Below are 7,574 nucleotides of genomic sequence, written 5' to 3'. Positions count from 1 at the left end.
CCCTAAATAAGATTTTGAACCTGAAAATGAGCATAATACCACCTCTTTAAATAAGTTTCAATTTTGAGAAAATATGGAGATTTACCCCTAACACTAAAAGTAGTATACTAACATATTACAAAAGCAATCTTCATAGTAAACATGTATTATATTAGAGCAGTAGGTTCTTCGTGGTGGAGGGGTGATGCTGAAGGTCAGGAGTGCTGGACCATGGTGAGATAGAATATAAAACATGATTGTAAATGCCTATTATAATATGCCATTTATAAGGAATCACACTTAAAATATTATATTATTTTCTTTCTCTTATTTCAGTGTCTGCATCCATCTTTCCCCTTTCTTAGTCTCTGTATGCCTTCTTTCTTCAATCTTTGAAACTGATGTAAGTTGAAGACATGGCACTGTTATATTTATTCAAATGTATCCACTAATTACATAATTACTGTGAAAAAATCCCATCATATCACATCATCATCAAAGTTCTTGTGTGAGAACCATTTGAAAAAATACAAAAAAAAAAATCACTAACTAACAAACTATCTAGTTTGTTTGTTAAAGCTGTTAATGAAGTTCCAAAACTTAAAAATCCATAACTTTCTCATTCAAACCTATGGAGCTGTTTACAAAAAAGTTGAATGGACGTCACCTACAGCCAAGTCCAATTGCTCTTGATTCAACTTTTCTTGGATAAACATGACCTGGATAACTGAGAATCTTTACAGATGTGTAGGTTTGTCTAACCATCTCTCTCGTTCTCCCTCTCACAGCACAAGAATCACAGGGGGATTCAGTGGAGTCTAAAGATGATCTGCAGTGATGTTTTTAATAAACCAAACATTAAGCCAATGATGTGTTCTTTCTTTGTTGAAAAGGTACAAATGCAGTGTTTAATTACCTTAACTTAGCATCTCAAAATATTGACTTAGTATCTCAAGATAATGACTTAGTATTTGATAATAAGTTAGTATATCAAAATTTAGACCTAGTATTTCAAAATTACAGAAGCGCATTGCATACACACAAGAATAAACACTGTAGCTCATAATTATGAGGAAAAAATGTGATAATTACAAGATCAGCAATCAGCACAACTGGAAAGGTGCTACTTACTGGCCACTGCTGTGCTCAGCAGACCCACTGCACAGCCGCAAAAAGGTAAGGTATCAGCTTGATTAGCTTGATACTTGCAATGCAGAGGCTATAAGTTAATGGACATTTCGTTGCTAGTAGACTTTATAGAAGGTTTATAGATGTAATCCACAGCATCTGAGTCAGTGTAGACTGTCATGGCCTCTCTACGCCTCCCCTGGACTCTGTGTTGTGTTTTGGTAGGTGTTGTGTGGTGTCGTGTGGAGGGAAGAAGGCACCAGACACTGGATTTGGGATTGTGGTTGAGGCCTTGGCTGGTCTTTATTGCGCCAATAAAGAAGCAATTAAAGAGGTGGTGTTTTGCTTTTTGGCTTTTTCCCTCTCCTTTATTGAGTTATATATCTTTTTTGTGCATTTAATTTGTTTGCAAAATGAAAAAGCCCAAAGTCCACTCCAAGTCCTCGGCCCTGGGAACCCGCGAATGCAAGGCATTTATGGTAAACATAAATAAACTATATTCAATGGAGCAGTGCTGAGGATGAATTTGAGCTCAAGAGTCTGATAGCTTGGGGAAAAAGGCTGCAGTCTGGTGGTGCGGCAGCAGAAACTTCTATATCTCTTCCCAGAAGGCAGCAGGGGAGGAGGACTGTTGACGAAGCCGCCTATCAGAACGAAACCAACGTGGTAGCTAACGAATGACATCTGTACCGTTGTGTTCACTGTGGCTTTACTTCGTCTGTGCTTGTAAAAGTCCACTGTGTGCAAGTCTTGTTACATAATAGATAACAACTCTCTCTGTCTTTCTCTACAAAATGCTAAAATGTGTCGCCGTTAACCTGGGTTAACACATTTCCTGTAATTTATTTGCCTCCTGTATGTTCTCATGTAACCAGGTTACATAATTGTTAAAATGGAAAAATACATATAAAAAGGTAACAGTGCCGGATATCTGTATGTACACGTTTGTACATGTTGTTCTGTTCCAACAATTTAACACAAATTGTGTTGTTTCATTTATTTATAGTGATTGAATAGTGAATTTAAATCCACTATACGATTAATGTGTTGTTGTGTCAATGCATTTTACTTTGGATTTGCCACTAGACAGAGCATGCAATGTTTGTCCACATGAGATGACAATTCTACACTATTGTCCTTTGTCCTGAATGCAACTGTGGAATAACTCTGCTTTTACTACAAACCTGACGAGCTCAGAGAGATTGAGTTAGACAGACGACATACCACAGAGATCATATATGCACATTGCTACCCTAACTGGTACATGCTAGAGAGGTTATCAGGCTGAGGTGATCTCAGAGTACAGTAGGTTTATGGCAGTTTGAAGGAAACCTCTTGTGCGTGTGGTTTGTCAATAATTTTTTGCCCATTTTGTATTTTGAAGTGCCAGGGGAGTAGATTGCAGAATCCGTCCAGATGTGGAGCACCTGTGTTCACCTCTACCCGATATAAAAGTCCCAGCTTCCAGCTCATGCTCCTTGCTGTTTTGTTTAACTTTTTGTTTTTACTTTTATTCCACAATATATGAACACTAGTGATTTAAAATTATGACTCTAGGTTCCAATCCATAGGTTCTATCATTATAATTACTGTTTCAACACATTATTTCAAGTCATACAAAACAACTGTTACATTTGTAACCTTTTAATATCGATGTTTTCATGAATGCAAAATATAATTTTAATGCTAATTTTAATAACTGTTGCTTGTGTTTTGGGAATCAGACTAAATAATCTTAGAATAAAATCACATTCTTCAACTATCAGTTTACTATGTTAACTGGAAATAATGTGATCTAAACTTTTAACAAAATGACAGTTAACAGCTGTAAATGAAAATATCATGTGTATGTATTTAAAGTTAACATTTTGCTTATATGCTAGAAAGTTAAAAATGAAAAGCTGATGTCCAAATAAAACCAGCATAAAACATTTGTTTAAGAGACAAATGTTACATTTACTGAGAAGTTACTACTTTGCACTACATGTATGTGCAAACAAAGAATTATCTGGACGTTGAATAGTTTTGAAGCCTCCAAAGATGTGTAATTTATTGAGACCTCTGAGATGGTCATGTGTGGTTTACACAGTGTAGATTAACCAATTTACCACACGTGCATTCGATCAGCTCTGAGACCTCAGAGTTTGAAAAGTCACAATTTATGACACCACCTGGTTGGATTCATAATTACTCGTTATGCAGGTGATTCTTTGTTTCAGCACTTACACACAGGTTGGTTTGGATGTGTGCTTGTTATTTTATGTTTAAACTAGACAGACCAGGAGTTAAGGCACTCCTCAAACTTCAGGTTCTGGTACTGGGTGTAAGGGTCCTTATTTTGTCTTTAAGTATGAGGTAGAAAGTGGAATTACTTATGCACACAAAGAAATATACTGCCTAATTGGCAACATTTTATGTGAAACATGAACCATTTTGGGAGTATTTTCACTTTCAATTAACACTACATTTATCATAAAACATACATAAAAATGGCCATGAAACACAAATGTGGACATTATTGAATACTAACATTAAATGTAAAAGTAAACAGAAGAAGGGAAGGCCTTTTCTATGTCAGTCCATGCCAACAGATACAGACGTCCAGCACAATGAGGATGCATCCCAGGTCTCTGCAGCTCTCTGGGCACCAGGTGGGACATCTGTTCCACACTGTGAATATGGGAGGAAAATAAATGTGTAATAAATGCTTCAGGTAATGAAAAATATAAAGTTATATATATGAGTTATATGTTGACAATGCTATTATGTCAAATATTGGAGAAAATGGAACAAAGAGCAACACCTCAAAATGTATGAAAATCTTTAAATAGCTTTTTGTGTTGTCCTTTAAAGACAGACAATGGAAAATGCTGTCGTAAGTCAAGTAGCCAAGACAAGTATTTAGCAGTTTAAGCTGTGTGTAGCAGACACAACAACTGAAAGAAATGTGTTGTAACAAATATGCAAGTCCCTTTGTCTGTCAACAGTCATATTCAAGACAATAATCTCACACAGCGCTGTCTATTACATTAACACTCAAGTCAAAAATAGCGTGTGGGGAATTACAGTCTTTAACGTAAGCTCTTGGGCAATAATTGTTAACAATAACAGTTATGTCTAATGGTTTTCAAGCTAAATAGCTATCATATGTAATCTAGCACTAGCTTATTGACGTGACAAGTAATATAATCAAGTGACATCCAAATAAACGACTCGTAACTATAGCTAGCCTATGCGAAAATCTAATTCAGGTTCATTGATATGCTTCGGATTGTTCATTTGAGATGTATTATGCATTTTTAACCTTGTTTAGTATAATCTCAATAACAGATAAATTATTATTTCAAGTTTTGTTGTATATTTTCAGGTTTACTTACCTCGAGTGTAACGTTAAGCTGGTAATGATATGGCCACCAGCTACTAACCACCAACATCAACTTGCCTCTGGGGGTTTTTAGCCGATTAGCTACCTCCATGCTAACAACGCAGAGTAGCATATTAGCTTAGTAGACATAGGTGCATGGTTTAAGGAATCATGAACCTCCTTCAAAACAGATGTTAAGAAATCAACGGGTGACGTCACAGACACTATGTTGATTTTTTATACAGTCAACCATCATAATACACGCAGAGTAATGTGCGCAGCATATCGACACATAGGTATCAGTCATTGTCTCCTCAGAATTGACTTAGTGAACGGGCCAACCCAAGTTTATTGACAGGTTGGGCTCATAAGGAAAAGGCAAAAGCAGTAGATCTTGTGAGAGAAAGGCAATGGCAAATTTATGTATTTATTATTTTATTTATTTATTTTTTCTTTCTTTCTTATATTTACACATTTATTTTATTATTATTTATTTTATTATTTAATTCATTAATTCATTCTTGCATCTGTTTCCACATTTATTTATTCTTTCATTCATTCATTCATTCTTGCATATATTTCCACATATATTTATTTATAAGTTTATTTATTGATTAATTATTCTGGCACTTTGGGTTTTCCATATTTTTCAGATTAACGTCATTTTAAAAGATAACATTAGGGACAGGATTTTTTGTTATGATCAGCAACTCATGTGTTACCAGGTGCTATTTTGTACAAATGTGAAACAACTTTTGTATAATGTGCCTTGAGAGACTGGAAGTCTACAACAGTTACAGAAGGACAACACCATCACCCGCGAACAATATTACCGTTTGTATCCTGGAGATGCCATTCCATGCATTTATGGACTACCCAAGATGCACAAAGAAGGAGCCCCACTCAGGCCGATTATCAGCAGCATTAACTCGGTCAGCTACAACATTGCCAAACACATTTCTACCATCTTAGCTCCATTGGTGGGAAACACGCCTCACCACGTCCAAAACTCTATTGACTTTGTAAACAAAGTTCGAGAACTAAAACTGGATCCAGATGAAACCATGGTATCCTATGACGTAACTTCTTTGTTCACCTGCATCCCCACCATAGAGGCAGTAGAAACCGTTAGGAAACAGCTAACACAAGACAACACCCTGGACAACAGAACTAGACTCAGCCCTGACCAAATCTGCAAATTACTCGACCTCTGTCTAAACACCACCTACTTCCAGTACAACGGTGGATTCTACAGACAGAAGCATGGCTGTGCCATGGGCTCACCGGTATCCCCGATTGTGGCAAACATCTACATGGAAGAAGTGGAGAATAAAGCCCTCAACTCCTTCAGAGGAATAGCAGCGAGCCACTGGTACAGATATGTGGACGACACCTGGGTCAAAATTAAAAGCCAGGAAGTGCAAGCCTTCACAGAACACATCAACTCTGTGGACAGTAACATCAAGTTCACACGAGAGGATGTTCACAACAACAGTTTGGCCTTCCTGGACTGCGCTGTACACATTGAAGAGGACAGGAGCCTGCAGATTGGTGTTTACAGAAAACCCACACACACAGACCAATACCTACTGTTCGATTCCCACCACCCACTGGAGCACAAGCTAGGGGTCATGAGAACACTGCACCACAGAGCGGAAAACATACCAACAAGCGCCCAAGCCAGAGAGAAGGAACAGAACCACCTGAAGGGGGCACTTACAGCCTGTGGATACCCTAAATGGACCTTTGTGAAAACAGCCACAAGATCCAAGAAGAACAAAACTACAGGGGAGGAGGAAAAGAAGGTCAAACGCAACAACATTGTGATTCCATACGTGTCTGGAGTATCAGAGAAACTCAGGAGGATTTTCAACAAACACAACATCCCTGTGTTTTTTAAACCCAAGAACACACTAAGACAGATGCTGGTACACCCCAAAGACCGCACACCCAAACACAAGAAAAGCAATCTAGTGTATGCGGTCCAATGCAGTGAGGAATGCACAGACCTGTATATTGGGGAGACTAAACAACCACTACACAAACGCATGGCTCAACACAGAAGGGCCAACTCCTCAGGTCAAGACTCTGCAGTCTACTTACATCTGAAGGACAGAGGACACTCGTTTGAGGACCACCAGGTGCACATTTTAGACAGAGAAGATGGATGGTTTGAAAGAGGTGTCAAGGAAGCCATCTACACTAGGGTTGAGAAGCCGTCATTGAACAGGGGAGGGGGTCTACGCCACCACTTATCCCCCACTTACAATGCTGTCCTTTCATCACTTCCCAGGAAACTCAACAAACATAACCTATTGGCCTCAGGTGAAGATACCAACGATGGTCGTTCAGTCTTGGCCACAGGTAGTCTTAACGACTGTAACGACTGTCGTCACAGAAACAAGGAACACTAACGAACCAGCGGTATCGATGACCTGGGATAACGACCCCACTGAGGTTAAATAGCTGAGTTTCCCTGCCAGTCAGTCAGAACTGAAGAAGTCCTTTGGATGAGGGACGAAACGTCTTCCAGTATCTTCAACCAAGTCCAGTTGCCCTTGATTTTAACCTTCGTTGGATGGAAGTTGCACGGTATTTCTTTTGTCCTGACCAGTTGGGACACAAGAAACATAGGGGTGGGACAGCAGAAACACACTGGTATACATTCAAAGTTTACTGTATAATATGTAATTGCAACTGCTCACTGGCTCAGCGCCTGATTGCCTGCCTATTTAAATATGATTTATTTTAAAAGATGAGGTCAACCACATGAGAATGCATTAGCGTTAGTGTTTCAATCATCTCGACAGTGAGTCCTAATTGTTAAACTCTATATTCTTCTAAACTGGAAAACTTTGACACGGCAAACTTCAGGATGTGTTAAAGTAGAACATGGGAACAAGGTAGTATTGAGGTAGTTTCTTATTCCCACGTTTTTGTTAGATTTTTATTCATTCACTGGATCTTGCAGGGCTTGTATAAATGTGTACAGTTGCCTAGAAACCAGGGATGGGTCAATTTACCCACTGGTTCATCTTACCCCACTCTCCCCTACTGTAGCCCCCTCCCTTTCTTCACTCTGCACTTCTCCTTTTGTCGGCAT

Source organism: Micropterus salmoides, unplaced genomic scaffold (assembly GCF_014851395.1).
Source record: "Micropterus salmoides isolate LMB-PRFRI ecotype aquatic unplaced genomic scaffold, ASM1485139v1 Ms_hic_scaffold_16, whole genome shotgun sequence".
Lineage (NCBI taxonomy): Eukaryota > Metazoa > Chordata > Actinopteri > Centrarchiformes > Centrarchidae > Micropterus > Micropterus salmoides.
This window is presented reverse-complemented; position numbering follows the sequence as displayed.